This window comes from Pongo abelii, chromosome 2 (genome assembly GCF_028885655.2).
Source record: "Pongo abelii isolate AG06213 chromosome 2, NHGRI_mPonAbe1-v2.0_pri, whole genome shotgun sequence".
Lineage (NCBI taxonomy): Eukaryota > Metazoa > Chordata > Mammalia > Primates > Hominidae > Pongo > Pongo abelii.
Genome location: NC_085928.1, coordinates 117916973 through 117939226, shown reverse-complemented (window position 1 = coordinate 117939226; position 22254 = coordinate 117916973). Strand labels below are relative to the sequence as shown.

General features: G+C 38.2%; 1 pseudogene; it reads right to left on the bottom strand.

Moving 5' to 3' along the window:
* Nucleotides 1-7478: 7478 nt before the first annotated feature.
* Nucleotides 7479-22254, bottom strand: part of LOC100440177 (neuroblastoma breakpoint family member 6-like) — a 31457-nt pseudogene continuing 16681 nt past the window's right edge.

Genomic DNA, 22254 nt, shown 5'->3' with positions numbered 1-22254 from the left:
TGCACATAAGGCAAGTTAGAAAAAGCAAGACTCATGCTTATTTATTATTCTCATGTTCTTAGAAAAATCAAACTTTAGAAATTAATGTTTTTCTTTCTTTTTAGCAAGATAGAACCTAGTTTCAAAATCTCATGAGGGGAAACATCACAAAATGATTACAGAACTGCATCAGGACCTATTTTCTTATGCAGTCTTTAGTTTTCCCACAACTGAAGCTTTAGGTGACCTTATTAGGGTTCACTCTACTTTCTATATCTGTCATATTTATGGATTCCCAGAATCTTTTGAACACCCATCCTGTACTTTGGTAATTCTTCAGACTGTGAGACCCACCTGTGCAAGACAGAAACCAGAAAACTTGCTTCCCCCACCTCCCTTACAATCAGGGCACAAGGAGGCAAAACAGACACAGATTTCAACAAAGAAAACAAGACAAGAAAAGATGCAGCACTGAATCCATCTTATTGAAAAGGGAGAGAGAGCTTGGAAGACAAAAAGTAAGCTTTCAGAATCTGGAATGCTGGGGGATTTCGAAGCCATGTAGGTCACTGTGCTCAGTGAAAACTATGGGGCATGTGCCCATCATCATGGAAATGTGCCTGAAGGAGTCCTAGAAAATACCATTTTGGTTTTTCTTCCTATTTATCCCCCAAGCCTGATTCTCTGAGTGTTCAATAACTTTCTTTTCTCTAAACTAGCTTAAAGGGTGAGCCATACATTGTTCAAGAAGTAGAAGATGTTTAGACACAATATAAAGTCTTTTAAATCCTTATCGCAACTGCTCTACCCTTCAGTCCAAAAACATGATGCTGCCTGTTCTCACAGGATGAATGACGAATTCTGGAAACAAGGCAGGTTAACTTTTTTTCTGCTATTCCAACATCAACTAGATGGCTGTTCACTTTATTCCAGCAAGCTTATGTTCAATTTTATATGTGGCTCAGTGAATTTGACTTACTCTAGCAAATCTATATTATCTAAATGGCTAATTTAATGATACACCTAAATGAATAAGAGTAGCCTTTAATAGAAACCTATTATAGAATCTTTTTTCAGATTCCTTGAATCTTTGGCAAATCTTTTCTTGGATTCTGTAATATATCATCTCTTCATTTTCTTCCTACATTATTGGCTCCTTCTCTGCTTCTTTGTACACCCTTCCTCTTCTACCCCAAATCTAAATGTTGGCATTCCTCACGACCAGATCTTTACTTCTCTCTTTATACCCTCCCCTGATAAACTCAAGTCTTGTTGTTTCTAGTAGGACCTACATATAGGTGACAACTACATTTACATCTCCAGCTTTGAACTCTTGTGAGCTTTAAACTTTAGATGGCACTAGAGGATTATCTAAGAGATATCAGGAATTTAACCTGTCCAAAATGGAATGCTCTAATGGCAAAAGAGTCCACTAGATTCCCCCCACCGAATACGTAGGAGCCATCTTTCATTCATCTTTTCCTCTATTACCTACATGATTCAGAAGTATAGCAAACATTTGGAAGAAGCTGATAAAAAATGTAAAAAAAAAAAACTATTTGTATAAGTCTGATTTGTGCTTTAAAATATAAGAATATATCAACTCTGTCTTAAAAGTGCAAAATCAACTTGAAAATTAATAGGCTAAAATATGGGCTGGAATTAAAAGCTAATTGGAAAAATGAAGAAGCCATTGTTTCATGTGAGAAAATAAGCCAAAGAACCAAAAACACAAAGTCAGAGTTGATTTCTCTTTTGATGTTCATAAAGAACAGGATCAAATCTATAGACAGTGTAATATTAAAATATGATTAAACAGTACTAATAGTCTGATTTATAATCCCAAATTAGAGTGTCAAAAATCAGGAAATAGTATGATAAATGAGATAAATATAAGCAATTTTAATTCCAAGAATAACTTAGGAAAGACATAATCATTGAATTGATCCCAAATTTTAAGAAAAAATAGAGATTAATGTGACTTAGAAAAGTTGAACTACAAAAGCAAAACTGAAAGCATGACATATTATTAACAAGTGATGGGGGAAATTAAAAGTAAAGAAAGTATGTAGATGAACAAGCAGATAAGAAAGCTGTTAAAAGACTAAATACTTCAATTAGAACAAAAATGGCCTGAGCTATCTTCTTCAACAAAAGTGCCAAAAACATGCACTGGGGCAAGGACAGTCTCTTCAGTCAGTGGTGCTGGGAAAGCTGTATATCCATATGCAGAAGAATGAAACTAGACCCCTATCTCTTGCCATATACAAAAATGAAAGAAAAATTGATTAAAGACTTACATCTAAGACCTCAAACTATGAATCTACAAAAAGAAAACATTGGGGAAACTCTCCAGGACATTGGTCTAGGCAAAGATTTATTGAATAATACCCCACAAGCATAGGCAACCAAAGCAAAAAGGGACATGTGGCATCATATCAAGTTAAAAAGTGTCTGCTCAGCAAAATCAACAAACGGAAGAGACAACACACAGAATGGGAGAAAATATTTGCAAACTACCCATCTGATAAGGGATTAATAATCAGAATATATAAGGAGCTCAAACAACTCAATGGGAAAAAAAAGAACCATCTGATTTTAAAATGAGTACAAAATTTGAATAGACATTTCTCAAAAGAAGATATACAAATGGCAAACAAGCATATAAAAAGGTGTGCAACATCACTGATCATCAGCGAAGTGCAGATTAAAACTACAATGAGATATTATCTTATCCTAATTAAAATGACTGACTTTCATCCAGCAATAACAAATGCTGGCAAGGTTGTAGAGAAAAGAGAATCTTCATACACTGTTGGTGGGAGTGTAAATTAGTACACCCACTATGAAGAACAGTTTGGAGGTTGCTCAAAATATTAAAAATGGAACTGCCATATGACCCAGCACTCTGACTACTGGGTATACACCCAAAAGAAAGGAAATCAGTAATTCAAAGAGCTATCTGCACTCTCATGTTTATTGTAGCACTGTTTACAATAGCTAAGATTTTGAAGCAACCTAAGTGTCTGCCAATAGATGAATGGATAAAGAACATTTGGTACATATACACAATGGAATACTATTCAGCCATAAAAAAGAATGAGATCCTGACATTTGCAACAACATAGATGGAACTGGAGAAATAAGCCAGGCACAGAAAGACAAACTTCTCATGTTCTCACTTACTTGTGGGAGCTAGAAATTAAAACAATTGAACTCATGGAAATAGAGAGTAGAAGTATGGTAACCAGAGACTGGGAAGGGTAGTTGAGGTGGGGGGAATAGAAATGGTTAATGTGTACAAAAATACACTTAGATAGAATGAGTAAGATCTAGAATTTGGTAGTACAACAGGGTGACTGTAGTTTACAATAATTTATTGTACATTTTAAAGTAACTAAGAGAGTATAAGTGGAATGTTTGTAACATAAAGAAAGAATAAGTACTTGAGGTGATGACAACCCATTTACCCTGATGGGATTATTATCGTTGTATGCCTATATCAAAATATTTTATGTTCCACATAAATATATAGACCTACTAGGTACCTATAAAAATAAAAAATAATTTTGAAAAATAAATTGCATGTGTTAAATTCCCCTATCAAAGGGGGAAAATTCTCGGATTGTTTTAAAAAGTAAACCCAACTATATCTTACATATAAGGAAGGACACCTGAAATAAAATGGCACAAAGAGACTAAAAGTTAAACTATTGACAAAACAATAATAATAAGGAAAAATTTGGTAATATAGACGTCTAATTAAACAGAATTAAAGGCATGAAAGCATCATTTTATGAAGCAGGCTCTATAATTAAAATTAAACCAAATTGGGAAACTTTATCTGTTAATAGCCTCAAAGTTTACAAAACAAAACTTCTGTTATTGCTGTAGCTGGTTTTGTGGCAATCAGGGTGCGGTACCCACCCACTCTCACAACTCCCACATCCCTCCGAATCTTTATTTCTATACCTAATCGCACCTGCAACTCCAGGAAAACAACCCTAGAGGAAGAGAGGGGGAAACTGACAGTCTGCGGAGAAGGGGTCCCCAAAAAAGGAAGCCCTGTATGCTCTAATAGCAGTAGATAATGCAGACTAAAGATTGTTATGAACCCCATTTGTTTAAGAAAAAAAAAAGACAGTGGAAGTTAAAAAAAAATATTCCATGATTCCATGTTTCCCCTGCCAAGGGACTCAGAATGAACCAGGCTGGGAATTATTCACATTCATCCACCTCCAAAGAAAATTCCAGCAGAACCTTAGAACAGACTTAGAACAGGACCAAGGGCATCAGTTCCCACCCCAACAAGTGGTAAAGATCATATCCAGAAAGGGCTTTCCTTATTCCAGCAGCAAAAAGGAAAAAAAGAGGGGGGGTGCACTATAAAAAATAACCCTATAGATCTACATGAGAAGCCTAAGTGAATGCTATGGAAAAAAAAAAACCATGATATCCTTTTAAAGGAAAAGAAAAAAAGCATATATATGTATATGCATGTGTGTGTATACTTTGTGTGTGTGTTTACATATATATACTTTATTTGTTTCAGAATATACATTTATATGTTTATATGTGTACATACATATGTGTATCCTCTGTGTTTGAGTCCGTATGTGTGTGTGTATTTATATCTTGAAACAAATAAAGCCCTCACCTCATTCTGCCAACACTGAAGTGTATCACCTGGCATTCCATAGATTCTGTGGATTGAACTGAATTAAAGACAGCCCTGGAGCTGAAGCTCAGCTTCCCAGCTCTTGAGCACAGGGCAGCAGGTGGGATGATTTGAAGACCATGACGCAGGCGCCTCCGATTTACCCTTGCTTATAAGAGCTTATATCAGAAGCCAGGTGAGCCTCTGGAATGACACACAAGAGTGAGTGTCCATTGGGAACAGGAAACAAGATTGGGAATGGGAGATGAAGAGACAATAAATAAAATAATAAAAGAGAGACTGTGCAGTAAACAAGGATAACTATGTACTACAAACTGAGGAATGGGGATGATCATTCCAATTCTCCATACCTAGGTAGAAAAAATATTCTTCACTGAAAGCCAGGATATTATCTCTTTTAATCCTTACAAGACTGAGATACACATTATCCTCATTTTATTAGGAAGCAGAAAAGGTGAACTCAAGATAAGTACTTGCGTAAGTTCACTCCATTGACAAATAGGGATGAAAACCCATCCCTATTGGCTCCACAGCCTGTGTCTCCACCATAACACAACTTCCTTTTCTGAAGTTTATGCTGCATGTGGTTTTCTATTGATGTGCAATATTATGGTTATGTTGTAGTAAAGTGCTCTTCCCATGGGCCACATACGTTTCGTTTTTTCTCTGAATCTTAGTTGAGTTTTCTTCATTCTAGAGGTAGACTGCAAACATGTGGCTTTTGAAGCTGGAAAGAGGCTACTTTTGGTGGTGTCTATGTAAACATATAGAAAAAATATATAACTAACATTCATATCCCTCAAAAAGAATATCTGGATAATTCAAGTGACCGTAATAAAACTTTCACATTCTACCACCACTTTGATACATAAAAAGAGCTGCAAAAACTCCGATCACAAAGTCTTTGTCAAATATCCTTACTATGTCTACAACTCACCAGCATTCTTTGAAAAAAAAAAAAAAAAAGACATTTGAAAAGTCTCCAGGTAAGCCACAATGAACGAGCCCCACTCCCCCTTCATAAATCACTCTATTGTGTAGTGATGCACCATCAAGACAGGCCACATTTATCTCCCCAAAGCAAGCCTGGCAAGAATGTGTTCAGAAAATATTGGTCATGTTATCTTTACAAAGGTTAAGAGAAGGATTTGCTTATCTATAATGATTTATGGAACTGACAAGTGGGTGTACAAATGTGGCCAGGAAATGCACAAGAGTAGACAGAATGGCTTAGAACAAAATTATAGTGTCAGGGCACAAAGCAGATAGCTCCATCCTATAATGGGACAAGAGATCTGAGATTCATAAATCACGTTTGTCAAGAATAAATAAAAAGAGAACCAGATGAGGCCAGTAGCCCTTGTTGTTTTCTATCTCTCTCGTAATTTGTTGACCTGCCCTGCCAAGCTTCTGCCAGAGATAAGAGCCTCTATTGCTTCCTTGCTATCTCCAGATTAGGTCTAAACACCAATAAATAAGACACACTGGCTTCTGTTTGTGTGTCCTGTCCGGATTGGACTTTCCTTGTGACTGTTAAATGCTTTTCTGTGACTTGACGATTTAAGCAGTGAACAGGTGTATCTGTGCAAGACCCCATGTCAAACCAATCCAATGAATAAATCCTCAGTGGCTACAACAAGAATGCCTGAATTCTAGTTCTAGTTCTGCCAATATCTATCTGAGTGACTTTGGACAACTTTCTTGTTTTCATTTCTTCCATTTTGCAACACCATTTAAAAAAGAAACATCATCCACCAGGTAGAAAAGCTGAGATAATAATACAGTCAGGCCAAGAAAAACTAAATGAAATAATTCCCATGCCCTAGCCCCATGGCTATTTCATTACCAAGTATGTTGGAGGGTTTGGGGGATGAGACGGGAGGACAAGTGGCAAATATGTATTAAATCGACCTAAATACATGTCTCATATATTTAGATGAAGAAATGGAATAGATGTGTGCTCAATTTGTCAGCCTTTTAATTCTGAAATTATATAATTGACCTTAGAAAGAAGGATAGCTAACCATCTGCTGATTTAATTGACATTTTAACACCAACTGAACTGTTCTGGAATAAAAATACTTTCTGACTTCCTGGTTTTTGCAAAACATTCTCTTGCGTTTTACTCTGAACCTAACAAAATGCAAAGACAAACAAAGTTCAATACAACTCCCCCTCCTGCCCCTTCTGCTATTTTAAGCTCTAACTGTACCATGGGTAGCAATTGATATAAGCACCTTGCCAGAAAACCTTTATTTTAATTCCCTAGAGAAGACAGCTAACCTCCAGGTGTTCCATTCAATGGATACTGTGCATGCTGTCATGAGCATACGCTTGTTTTTATAAATTTTGAAGTCTGAGCTTAGAACAAATACTGTTTCAAGACCATTTGCAGATTAAAATACGGAAGATGTCACTGGTCAGGTGCTTGTCCCCTGCATCCTCTCCCAGCCTGCTCCCTGAATGGTCTGTGTACCTACAAGGAGACAGAGTGAGTGCCTCAATCAATCCTCACCCTCATGCTTTACCCTTGTACTCAACTGCAGCTCTATCTGTTCTGGCTCCTGACTTGCTGGCTTCATTTCCCATGTTCAGATTAGTACCCACTCTTTATACCTGACTGGGCCACTCCAATTTGGAGTTTGTTGCTGTTTCTGCACAAAAACTTGTACCTGCTCTGAAGATCTGTCTAATTTTCAACGAGTCCACCCAGTCAAGTTCTGGCCTTCTTATCCTAAACTACATGGCCCTCCCAGAGCTACCAGGAGGGAAGATGTGGCGGATCATCTGTATGGGGCTGCAGCATCCATACTCAGACATCTCAGAGTGTGGACACAGAGCCCTCCACTTTCTCAGTTCCTTAAGCAAGAAAACACAAGAGAGTAAGAGTCAAAAGAGTTGCAAAAGAAGGCTGATCTTCCCAGGACAGGGAAAATCCAACAGATATGGGAGCCCAGGATTTTTTCAAATGTTCTTTTTGTTGAACTATAGCATATGTATAGAAGAGTTCAAAATTACACACATACAGGTTGATGGCTCATCATAAAAAAACACACCCATCTATCAACCACCCAGATTCAGAAATACAACATTACCAGCATTCCAGAAATCCCCCTCAAGTGCCCCCAATTAGCAGCCTTTCCTTCCTCCTCGAAAGAAACCTGACTTCTGTCTCCAAGCATTAGTTTGTCTATGTTTGAGTTCTATATAAATGAAATTACACAGAACATATTATTTTGGGTCACATTTCTCTAGCTCAACATTGTGAGACTTTTCCATATTGTTACATGTATCTCATTCATTTTTATTTCTGTATAGTATTCCATTTAATGAATGAATTAATGAAAGAGTATTCCATAATTTATTTATTCATTCTAATGCTGATGGACTTTTGGTGTATTTGCAGTTTGGAACTACTATGAACAAAAGTGCTACAAATATTATTGTACTGACTTTTAGCACATATATGTATACAGTTCTGTTGGGTAGATACCTAGAGTTGAATTTCTGTCACAGACTTCATTGGATGCTGCCAAAGAGTTTTCCAAAGTGTTTATATCAATTTACATACCAATTTACTATCAGCAGTGTTTGGAGTTCCAGAAGCCCTGCCTTATCACCCATACTTTATATTGTCAGTCTTTAATTTTAACTCTTCTGATGTGTGGATGACAGTACTATCCTAGACCCAGGCAAAACAATAACCTACTCTAGGCCATAGGCTTTGGAAGGCCCTAGTCTGGCCCTCCTACTGTACCACCCCACAAAATTCTTCTGGGCCAAAGACAAATGGAGCCAAAGAGGACTAACCGACAGAATTAACAAGATAGGCCTGACTGTGACAGATCTAACACTATACTCTGAAGATACAGAATATATTTAACAAAACTTACAAAAACTTTGTAAAAATTTTTATTACAAAAATAGTTTTACCAAAAAAAGAAATAGAAAAGGGTAAATAAACAAAGAAAGGGAAAAAATTTAAAGGATAACACTAGACTTCATTGCTTAACTCTATGAAAAGATGAATGAAATATATATTTTCCTAAGAGAGTATAATTTATAAAAACTGATGTCAGGAAATGAAAAAATTCTATATAGACTGATTTTCAAAGAAAATTTTGGAAAAAACTACACAACTAATTTACCAGCTCTGAAAAGAGTCCTAAGTCCAGCCATTTACAGAGATTGTTTCAAAATATGAAAAAGATAAAAAACAAAAGAGAAAGAAATAATATATTCATATTTTTTTAAAAATTATGTGATTATAATATTAATAGCAAAATTTGATACAGATCATAAAGATGGCCCAAAACAGACCTTAGCTGGCTTTTACTTATGCGTATCAGTATAAAAATTGTTATTAAAATATTAGGAAAGACAATCTAGCAGCACAAGGAATAATACATACTGACTATGTAGGTTTTTTCAAGGATGGTTCAGTATTAGGATCTGTTAGTATATTCTACCATATTTGTATAAGTAAAGAGAAAAAAACATATGATTCTCTCTGTAGACAATGAAATGGCATTTGACAAAATTTGGCAACCATTCTTGATATGCATAAATGAATAAATAACAAAAATATTCCATACAAATGTCTAAATGTATACTACTCTAACATGATTAAAGATGTTCTTTTCAACCCACATGCCAGCCTCAAGCTTATAGAGAAACACCAAGTCAGAATGACGTGAGGAAATTTACTATAACCACTAGCACATTACATCATACTCTAGGTCCTGCCCAGGGTGATCAAACAACAAAAGATACTGCAGGATTAAAACTGGAAAGAATGATGTAACACTTTCACTGTGTACAAATCATTTTATTGTATACCTGGAGTATCTTCCGCCTTAAATTGACTGAAAAACTATGACAATGAATTTTACTAAGTTAGCAAGGAACAATTTAAAATATAGAAATCAATGGCTTTCAGGTACATAAATACTCAACAGTTAGAAGATATAATGAAAGACATTACTCCATTTACATGAGAGATAATATAAAATAGCTACTCATAGTCTTAGCAAGCAATATTCTATAACTACAATGAGAAAATCTTCAAATTCTAGTAACTAACCCAAAAGAAAATTTGAAAAAATTGAAAGGCATACCATTTTACTGTATGGGAAGATTCAACATCATAATGATGTCAAATCTCTCTGAATTAATTTGTAAATTTAACAGTATTTTTATTAAAATATCAATAGGTAGTTTTAGAAGTATATATGCTTATTTTAATTTTTATATAGAAAAAAAGATATACAAGCAAACAAAATCCACTGCACATCAAAAAGTTAATTCACCCTGATCAACTAAAGTAGGCTTTATTCCTGGGATGCAAGTTTGGTTCAACATATGCAAATCAATAATTCACCACATAAACAGAATTAAAAACAAAAATCATATGATCATCTCAATTGACACAGAAAAAGCATTTGATAAAATCCAACATTCCTTCATGATAATAACTCACAACTAGGCATCAAAGGAACATACCTCAAAATAATAAAAGCCATCTATGAGAAACCCATAGCCAACATCATACTGAATGGGTAAAAGTTGCAAGCATTCCCCCTAAGAACTGGAACAAAACAAAGATGCACACTTTTATCATTCCTGTTCAACACAGTATTGGGAGTCCTAGCCAGAATAATCAGGCAAGAGAAAGAAACAAAAGGCATCCAAATAGGAAAAAAGGAAGTCAAATTATCTCTCTTCACTGATAATATGACTCCACACCTAGAAAACCCTTAAGAATCCACCAAAAGGCTCTTAGATCTGATAAACAACTTTAGTAAACTTTAAACAACTTTAGTAAAGTTTCAGGATACAAAATCAATGTACAAAATCAGTGGCATCTTTATATACCATGTTATATCTTTATAACATTCAAGCTGAGAGCCAAATCAAGAACATAATTATATTTACAATAGCCACAAAAAACCAAAATACCTGGGATTTTAGTTTTTACCAAAAAGGTAAAAGATCTCTACAGGAAGAACTACAAAACACTGCTGAAAGAAATTAGAGACAACACAAACAAATAGAAAAACATTCCATTCTCAGAGATTGGAAGAATCAATATTGTTAAAATGTCCATATTTCCCAAAGATATGTACAAATCCAACACTATTCCTATCAAACTGCCAACATCATTTTTCACATAATTAGAAAATACTATTCAAAAATTTATATGAAGATCCTCCAAAAATAAAGCAGTCCTAAGCAAAAAGAACAAATCTAGAGGCATCACATTACCCAACTTCAAACTATACTACAAGCCTACAGCAACCAAAACAGCATGGTACTGGTACAAAACTACACACATAGACCAACGGAACAGAATAGAGAACCCAGAAATAAAGCTACATACCTACAACCAACTGATCTTTGGCAAAGTTGACAAAAATCAGCAATGGGGAAAGGACTTCCTATTCAATACATTGTGCTGTTATAACTGGCTAACCATATGCAGAAGAATGAAACTGGACCCCAGAGCTTTACAATATACAAAAATTAACTGGATAGAATGGCGATCATTAAAAAGTCAGGAAACAACAGGTGCTGGAGAGGATGTGGAGAAATAGGAACACTTTTACACTGTTGGTGGAACTGTAAACTAGTTCAACCATTGTGGAAGTCAGTGTGGCGATTCCTCAGGGATCTAGAACTAGAAATACCATTTGACCCAGCCATCCCATTACTGGGTATATACCCAAAGGATTATAAATCATGCTGCTATAAAGACACATGCACACGTATGTTTATTGCGGCACTATTCACAATAGCAAAGACTTGGAACCAACCCAAATGTCCAACAATGATAGACTGGATTAAGAGAATGTGGCACATATACACCATGGAATACTATGCAACCATAAAAAATGATGAGTTCATGTCCTTTGTAGGGACATGGATGAAGCTGGAAACTATCATTCTCAACAAACTATTGCAAGGACAAAAAACCAAACACCACATGTTCTCACTCATAGATGGGAATTGAACAATGAGAACACATGGACACAGGAAGGGAAACATCACACACCGGGGACTGTTGTGGGGTGGGGGGAGGGTGGAGGGATAGCATTAGGAGATATACCTAATGCTAAATGACGAGTTAATGGGTGCAGCACACCAACATGGCACATGTATACATATGTAACAAACCTGCACGTTGTGCATATGTACCGTAAAACTTAAAGTATAATAATAATAAAATTTAAAAAAAAAAGAATATAGGGACCCTGACCTCGCCCCACCAGCAGCTTGTAACATCAACCACTTTCCTCCTCATCCCCTTTGTCTGGAGCAAAGTGATGTCTTTTTACACCTCCCAGTGAGGATGTGCTCAGAATCAATCATGCACACTCAGGAACAGAGGGCTGCAGGAAGGAGAGGACCCTCTACAGAGAAACCCACCCCCTTATAACTTATGTATCAGCCTTTTAGAGAGAAGTGGGTAGGCTATGAGAAGAGCCCTACATGTGAGAGCCAGCAGGGACCTCAGACGACATCTAAGTCCAGTTCTGCCTTTAATAATAAAGGAGCCACTGATGCCATGTGGCTAACATTTAACTAAGGTGACAGGACTTGCCTACTTACAAGCCTGGAATTAGAACCCAGGCCTCAGGTTCTTTTCATAAAGTTTGGAGGAGGAGATGCTTCAATCTAGAGGTCTCAACAGTCATTAGAGCCTGTTGGGTGACCTTGGCTAAGACAGGAATAAGGTTTAACAAAGAAATATTGTAAGTGTTATTCCAAAGGGGACCAGGAAAGAAAGGAAAATGTAGAGACTCAAAGTGGAATTAACAAAGAGAGAGAGCAGGTATTGTAACCAAGGCCCAACTTACTTTCCCTAATTCTCTGAAATTGATTCCACACCTACTTACACCTTAAGGCATTTCTAGAAATATTCTCAATATCTAGACCAGTGAATTTCAAAAGTGGAAATTGAAAAGGATTATATTTTTACTACGTTCTCCTTCCCCTTCCAGTCTTTTTTTTCCCAATGTACTTTTTTGGGAAAGATTTCTTTTTAGTATTTTATGCCAGTTTCAAGAGTGGCATAAGGAAGTACACATATACAATCATTTCCTGAGTTTCAGTTTGGATTTATTATTATACTCTCTTCAGGGGAATAAGACTTAAGAGTTCTCTTTAAGGATTTTACTGAATTACAATAATTGACCAAAATAAAGTTTTCATATTGTAGTGCTAGACCCATTAGTGGACTGTGAAATCAACATGGGGAAATATAAACTGCAAGGTTTATTTTACAAGTTAAAAGGAAAATACTAAGTTTCATTATGTGTGATAAAAGGAGAAATTGTTTTCTGCATGCTTCATTTAAATGTATTAATTATTTCTTACTTTATCTTGTATTCAAAAGAGTTTGAGCAAAAGTGCTTCAAGTAGAGAGGTCTAATTCATCAATTTTCTCTTGGTTTTTTTTCTGTTGTTTTTTTTTTTAACCACGTTATACAAATGGTATTATGGAAATGGGAACACAAATCTCATCAGTGACTGATGGATTAGCCTTTTCTAAGAAGTAGTCACACATCTGGGGCACTTCCATGTTGATAGCCTGAGATCATAGTAGACCAAAAGTCCTTGTCATCTTTAGCTTCATATTAGAATCACATGGGAGCTTTTGAAAGCTAGTGATGCCCAAACCATGCCGCAGACCAGTTAAGGGAGAATCTCAAGGTGTGAGTTCAAGGATTTTATGTGAAATGAAATCTCACCAGGTGCTTATTGCATGGCAGCATGATTTAGAGATACCGAATGTACCAAACCAATTCCCCATCATTTTCTTTCCATTCTCCATTTCTCTCACAATTGGCTTCATTCCCAGTGGCTCTATGGATTTTATTCTTCCTTCTAATGATTTCAGTTAAATTACTGTCTTGTCAACTGGGCTAGTCCAAGGCACAGATTGTCCTCTATTATTGTCTATCATCCTGGGTATTCATAAAGCTGGGCGCTAGACTCACTTTTCCCAAAGTTAGATCATAAAATGCTCTTTTATGTTCTGTGGCCTCAAAATTCACCTGAGTTGCATTTAAATCAGAAATTTTTAAAGGGAGATTAGGATGCACCTCATGATCTGTGCAGTTCTGAAGTACTGCCCTCTGCATCTACTTTTGGACTGATTTCCCTTTAGGGTGCCATAAATGTCCTCCAGTTTATGTCAGCTCAAATGAGTCCATGAGGTGCAGACACTGAGTCCCTGAAAACTCCATCCACCTTGGCACTAGGCTGCACATCTGACTAAAGGGTGAAGACAAATGTGACTCCAGGCCAGTAGGGAATGCCCACCTGTCACCCAGGTTCTAATTTAATTTCTAATTGGACTTCCTTGTGCTCAGTTTTAACACTTCTCATTCACATGTATAAGGTGAGGATTAAGGGTTGATTTTATTGGGTTGCTCAGAATCAGACCCAAGAGGAAAGTCTACATGTAAATGATGTATTAAGGCAATGCTCCCTCCAGAAAGAGGTAATGGAGTTTGGGGAAGGAAAAGCAAATATGCCAAAACAAAAGACAAACAAAAAAAAATGTGTGATTTCAGGCAAAGAACTGCTGTTCAGCAGCTTAAAATATGCTCTTTGGGTCAGGAGAGTGGAGCCAGTTTCTCCTGTTGCCAGGAGAGGGACTATCAGGACAACAGTAGGAACAGAGTAGAGTTCAGAGAGCAAACAGGAGATGAGGATGGGAGGGCTTGGCAGGGTGGCAGCCCATGGGACACAGAAGTAAGACCAAAAAAATGTATTGGGAGAATGAGCTGTCATCATAGACAGAGAAAAATAAGGAATTAGTGCATCTAAGAGCCATTGATGTGATTACCTCTGTACCTTAAGCTTGAAGGCAAGGGAATCTGCATGCCAGTCTGAACTTGCTCAACAGCAGTTTTCTTCTGGTAATCTGTTTCAGAACACTTGAGGCATGAACGTGGCCAATGACTTGACACCCATGCGTGTTGTGAGCTGGACCTTCAAGATCATCATCCTCCAGTTAGGGAGGGTCCTTCATTCTAAAGGAAGGCTCCAAATCCAGCTCTGAAAATAAAACCACAGCCTTCAGGATCCACTATTATCCATGATCTTACTGTGACTTACTCTTGTACCCAAGAGTAATATCAAAGAAAGTGGCTTTAGACGTGAAAGTCCAAGAGGTGAGGTGAAACCAGTAGGGACACTTTGATTTTTTATTGTTGTTGATTTTTCTTACATTAATGATAAGATTACTGGAAGACAAAGGTGCCCCCAACTGACAAAAATATTCAAGAAAAATTAAATTAGTGAACACAAATAGCCCCCAAGAATATAAGGCAAAGGCAAGGAAATTATACTGGATATAGGCCGTGCTTTTTTAAAGGGGGGATTATAAAAATCAAGCAAAATCAAAATTAAAGGAACATCTCATGAAAGAAAAGGAACTAGGGAAGACTAAACCTGGTGAATTTATAAAATTTGCATAAATATATATTTCATATATATACACTCCATATAATATATAAACCAAATATATATAATGTATATGACAAATGATGTAAGTATATATACCAATATATATTAATATAATTGAATAATTATATAATTATGTTCAATATCTTAGGAGATATTGAACATAACATTATAATCATTATCCTGCTCTGTTGAAGTTGGAAAAATCAATTAGAAACATGAGAAGAGTGAGATAGAAGGTGTGCTGAAAAACAAATGACCTGTTAGACAGCAAGAAGAAATCACCAGATGAAGGAGAATAAAACAAAAAGCATTCATTCTGTCTTCTTGCCTGGAGCCTGGTTCATGCTCAGGACTCTGGAAAAAAGTGAGCAGGAGAGACAGTGCCTGAAGCAGTAAGGTTAGTTCCGGTTGGAGCTGTTGGAATATATGGAGAAGTAAAAGAGAGACAGGAAGAAAGAAAAGAGGATTAAATACTACAAGTTATCATAGCACATGTCAGAAACTATGCACCCCCGACACTCACTGAGCACTTGCCATGAAACCTCTCCTTGAAGCCAGACTGGTGCTCATCACTTCACAGGACCCTCACCAGCTCCTGAGAACATGCATCTCCTGATGTCTCAGATGGGGGCATCACCTGACAGAGGAGCACCAGGCAGCCCCAGAGGCTCCAGAAGGAGAGAGTGAGAGGGACAGAGAGTGAGGATGAACATGACCCAGAATGACGAAAATCTGAGCAGAAGTGGATCCTTGTGAGAAGGAAACAGAGGACATAGCTGTGGAGATGGTGAATTAGATGGAGTATCACGAAAGAAACTGATTTGTACTCTTTACATATGAAAGTTACCCCTTATTTCAAAGACAGTGTAAAAACAGAAAAAAAAAAATAAGCTGGATACATCAGGAGATTGACTTGTGGGACCAGAATTTCTATTTTTATTAAATGTGCCTAATACATTGTTATTGAAAGTTCCTAATGGGGGGAAATTAGCTTAATAAGGGATCGTGAAGGAGAGGGAGGAAATTGGCAAATGAGACTTACTGAGAAAGCAAAGGAAGAGGGGTCCCTTAAAAGTAGAGGTCTCAAAAATCGTTCTACCTCAGATGAAAAAACACATGTGAAGTCACATTCTAAGTGTTAATTTGCCAGAAAGATAAAAGAATTAGATAACATCTATTCATAGGTTTATTGAGCAATTCTTATTGAACACAGCACTCTGGAAATTCTCATAATTAATTCTCTCAACAATGATTACAGGTAGATATAATTTCTGAGGAAATGAGATATAAATACAAAAAAGACAAATAACTTGGCCAAGGTGAACAACTGTAAGTGGCAAATCCAGGACCAGAGAGCAGATTTGATCATAAACCCCAGGTCCTTACTCACTTCACTACATTAGAGCAACGTGGATTTCAAGTTGACCCTCAGTGAGCATGCAGAGGCCCCCTTGTCTCCTCCACCCACAACACCATGACAGCCAGCACCTGGATTAGAGTTTCCTATTCCCCTTTCCTTCCCTACCTTGGAAGGGCCATTGGTTCCCAGAATCAGATTTGGCTGTGAAGGTCCAGGTGATGGAGGAAAGGCACCGCCTGACTATGCCATAGCCATAATCAAACCATTGATCCAGCTGCAATTGCATACAACTGAGCACCAGGGTGCTTGGCTCCAGCTGTGCATGTGAAGATTGCACCTCTGACAGGCGGTGGCTCAAGTCTCCACTCCAAGGCCCTTGGGGACAGGCCTCATGGATGGGAACTGAAAGGAGAAGGGGGTTCAGTAGGAACAATTTCAGTTTCCCCTTTGCTAAGCATTCCCAAAACACCCATCTCTGATGTCCCTGCCTCTCCATAAAACCACCCAGTACACCAGGCCACGAAGACAGACATGTAAACAAAGACGATGTCACCTTTCATGTCTGTGACTGGAGATGCTGAGACCACAGGTGCCCAGGCTAGAGTATCCATTTACTGAAAAACCCCCACTTGACCCCTGAGGGCTTGCATTGTCTAATAAGGTCATGCCTATTATTCATTATTATTTATCTTTTTCCTGTGTCCTACAGTGAAAGTTCTAGAGAGCCTCCAGAACACAGGAGAGGAAGAGTTGTTTATCTAAACACATAGGAGGACAAGAACAGGGGAAGATTTAGAGCCTCAAGGCTTTGGGAAGGAGTGGTGAAAAAGGGAGTTGGAATATTATAGACCAAATACTAAGTGAGGTGAACTTTTCAGGGTCCTAGGGCATTTTGAATTTCCTGTTGCCTATAATAGTTTTACCACCTCCCCACACATATACATTCTATTGCCGTACAGTGGTTATTAGCAGCCTTAAGCAATGTAGTAGAGGAATCAGTCTCTTTATGAAAATTTAGGGGCAAGAAGTGCTACAGATCAGAATTTGTTGTCCTTTATGGAGGTAACACAAGGCTCAATCTTCGTATTACCCACTCCTCCAGTGGGGTCTGGGCTGTATTCCCTGATAAAAATTATTTATATTTCCATAGGGAGAAAAACACACATTCTCAGAAGGTGGCCTAATGAGAGACTTCGAATGGCCTCCGCCAATCCAAGGTCAGCTCAGGAGGGGGACGGAGCCCTCAGGACCTGCTCCACATTGCTGTGGAGCTCCTCCCTCTCCTCCCTCTACACATCCTCATTCTCACCAAGACTTCCTTAAGTTTTTCGTAAAATGTCTTTCACGTATCTACTCTACTTCACCTTCCTGAGAGCAGTTATATCAGACTCTCATCACTCATGCCTGGCTTCATACAGTCTCCCTAACTGCCTTCTCTGATTCTGCCATCTCTATACTGGCAGTTGTCTCACCAGTTTTATCACCCTGTTCTTATCACATTCCCACTCACTTCTGAAAACTTTCTCTCCATTGCCCACTACATGACTCTCACTCCCCACCCTGCCTTTGTGCTCCTTCTAACTTCTGGCCGATATTCTCATCCAATATCCCTTCCTACCACTCTCTCATACAAATTCTCCGCTGGAGTCAGGATGGCCCCTCACTGGCGCCAGCCCTGCACTGGGTGCCTTCCGGCCTCTGGTCTTTGTCCACAAGCCCTACTCTCGGCTTGGTGTGACCTCCATAGTTACTCAGGACACAGTTTACTAATCATCACCCATCAGTCACTGAGGACATCAGTAAGATTTAATAATAGTTTACATTGGGCTAACAGGGAAAACATCTTGAAACAGCAAATCTGGTTGGTAAAGACTGTTCAAATGCAGGTCTCCCCATTCTTGTCCTCTGCATTTGGACAAAAATCAAGCTCTAGAAATGTTGTTAATGATCACTATTTAATTTCATCATGTCATTTTATCACTATTTTTCAGACTACTGAGTCTTATTAAACTTATACTTTGAATATTCCTAGAATTTGCACAAGAAAAGATAAAATATTTTCTCAAACTTCTGAAGTACTGTACATTTTATTAGTTGGGCAGGTAGGGAAAAGCCCCCAATAAAAGATCAAGTTATAATTTAGGCTGTCTTCTCACTGATTCTACCAACGTTTTCCCTGCAGAGAGAGGATGCGGCAGAGCCGACCTCCTGTGTCACTGCTGCTGGGGTCAAGGCTGTGCCCTATACACACTATTCACACATAGTGTGTGAACCCACACACAGGATACATCCTTGTACAGTCTGGATGGTGCATTCATTCATCCCAATCATCTGCAAAGAAGCATTTGGCCTCTCTGGCCCATGTTTCATGATGCCCTGGCAGGGCCGTCCCACACTGCACACATCACACTTCTGGGACATGTGTCTGAGCATTTCCCTTCCTCCTCAGGGGAGCCCCATCTTGGCTGCTGTGTTTCTGAGGCAGAGTCCCACAGCTTTACCAGAACAGCCCAATTCAGAGCAGAACCTCTGAGGACAGGGGGTGGAGGAGATCAGGACCTTTCTTCTCCTGATTGACTTTCCAGAGAGAGCGTCCTGGAGCTGGAGCTCCCCCTGGAGGGACTGGAAGAGGTGCTGGCTCTGGGGACAGATAAAGTGCACAAGGTTTTCTGTTTGTTTGTTTGTTTGTTTGTTTTAATTATACTTTAAGTTCCAGGGTACATGTGCACAACGTGCAGGTTTGTTACATATGTATACATGTGCCATGTTGGTGTGCTGCACCAATTAACTCGTCATTTACATTAGGTATATCTCCTAATGCTATCCGTCCCCCATCTCCCCACCCCACAACCGGCCCCAGTGTGTGAGACTCCCCTTCCTGTGACCAGGTGTTCTCATTGTTCAATTCCCACCTATAAGTGAGAACATGCAGTGTTTGGTTTTTTGTCCCTGCAATAGTTTGCTGAGAATGATGGTTTCCAGCTTCATCCATGTCCCTACAAAGGGCATGAACTCATCATTTTTTATGGCTGCATAGTATTCCATGGTGTATATGTGCCACAGTCTCTTAATCCAGTCTATCACTGATGGACATTTGGGTTGGTTCCAAGTCTTTGCTATTGTGAATAGTGCCGCAATAAACATACGCGTGCGTGTGTCTTTGTAGCAGCATGATTTATAGTCCTTTGGGTATATACCCAGTAATGGGATGGCTGGGTCAAGTGGTATTTCTAGTTCTAGATCCCTGAGGAATCGCCACACTGACTTCCACAATGGTTGAACTAGTTTACAGTCCCACCAACAGTGTAAAAGTGTTCCTGTTTCTCCACATCCTCTCCAGCACCTGTTGTTTCCTGACTTTTTAATGATCGCCATTCTAACTGGTGTGAGATGGTATCTCATTGTGGTTTTGATTTGCATTTCTCTGATGGCCAGTGATGATGAGCATTTTTTCATGTGTCTTTTGGCTGCATAAATGTCTTCTTTTGAGAAGTGTCTGTTCATATCCTTGGCCCACTTTTTGATGGGGTTGTTTCTTTTTTTCTTGTAAATTTGTTTGAGTTCTTTGTAGATTCTGGATATTAGCCCTTTGTCAGATGAGTAGATTGCAAAAATTTTCTCCCATTCTGTAGGTTGCCTGTTCACTCTGATGGTAGTTTCTTTTGCTGTGCAGAAGCTCTTGAGTTTAATTAGATCCCATTTGTCAATTTTGGCTTTTGTTGCCATTGCTTTTGGTGTTTTAGACATGAAGTCCTTACCCATGCCTATGTCCTGAATGGTATTGCCTAGGTTTTCTTCTAGGGTTTTTATGGTTTTAGGTCTAACATTTAAGTCTTTAATCCATCTTGAATTAATTTTTGTATAAGGTGTAAGGAAGGGATCCAGTTTCAGCTTTCTACATATGGCTAGCCAGTTTTCCCAGTGCCATTTATTAAATAGGGAATCCTTTCCCCATTTCTTGTTTTTGTCAGGTTTGTCAAAGATCAGATGTTTGTAGATGTGTGGCATTTCTGAGGGCTCTGTTCTTTTCCATTGGTCTATATCTCTGTTTTGGTACCAGTACCATGCTGTTTTGGTTACTGTAGCATTGTAGTATTGTTTGAAGTCAGGTAGCGTGATGCCTCCAGCTTTGTTCTTTTGGCTTAGTATTGTCTTGGCAATGTGGGCTTTTTTTTGGTTCCATATCTATGCAAATAAACTAGAAAATCTAGAAGAAATGGATAAATTCCTCGACACATACACGCTCCCAAGACTAAACCAGGAAGAAGTTGAATCTCTGAATAGACCAATAACGGGATCTGAAATTGTGGCAATAATCAATAGCTTACCAACCAAAAAGAGTCCAGGACCAGATGCATTCACAGCCGAATTCTACCAGAGGTACAGGGAAGAACTGGTACCATTCCTTCTGAAACTATTTCAATCAACAGAAAAAGAGGGAATCCTCCCTAACTCATTTTATGAAGCCAGCATCATCCTGATACCAAAGCGGGGCAGAGACACAACCAAAAAAAGAGAATTTTAGACCAATATCCTTGATGAACATTGATGCAAAAATCCTCAATAAAATACTGGCAAACCAAATCCAGCAGCACATCAAAAAGCTTATCCACCATGATCAAGTGGGCTTCATCCCTGGGATGCAAGGCTGGTTCAATATACGCAAATCAATAAATGTAATCCAGCATATAAACAGAACCAAAGACAAAAACCACATGATTATCTCAATAGATGCAGAAAAGGCCTTTGACAACATTCAACAACCCTTCATGCTAAAAACTCTCAATAAATTAGGTATTAATGGGATGTATCTCAAAATAATAAGAGCTATCTATGACAAACCCACAGCCAATATCATACTGAATGGGCAAAAACTGGAAGCATTCCCTTTGAAAACTGGCACAAGACAGGGATGCCCTCTCTCACCACTCCTATTCAACATAGTGTTGGAAGTTCTGGCCAGGGCAGTTAGGCAGGAGAAGGAAATAAAGGGTATTCAATCAGGAAAAGAGGAAATCAAATTGTCCCTGTTTGTAGACAACATGATTTTATATCTAGAAAACCCCATTGTCTCAGCCCAAACTCTCCTTAAGATGATAAGCAACTTCAGCAAAGTCTCAGGATACAAAATCAATGTACAAAAATCACAAGCATTCTTATACACCAATAACAGACAAACAGAGAGCCAAATCATGAGTGAACTCCCATTCACAATTGCTTCAAAGAGAATAAAATACCTAGGAATCCAACTTACAAGGGACGTGAAGGACCTCTTCAAGGAGAACTATAAACCACTGCTCAATGAAATAAAAGAGGATACAAAGAAATGGAAGAACATTCCATGCTCATGGGTAGGAAGAATCAATATCGTGAAAATGGCCATACTGCCCAAGGTAATTTATAGATTCAATGCCATCCCCATCAAGCTACCAATGACTTTCTTCACAGAATTGGAAAAACCTACTCTAAAGTTCACATGGAACCAAAAAAGAGCCCACATCGCCAAGTCAATCCTAAGCCAAAAGAACAAAGCTGGAGGCATCACGCTCCTGACTTCAAACTATACTACAAGGCTACAGTAACCAAAACAACATGGTACTGGTACCAAAACAGAGATATAGATCAATGGAACAGAACAGATCCCTCAGAAATAATGCCGCATATCTGCAACTATCTGATCTTTGACAAACCTGAGAAAAATAAGCAATGGGGAAAGGATTCCCTATTTAATAAATGGCACTGGGAAAACTGGCTAGCCATA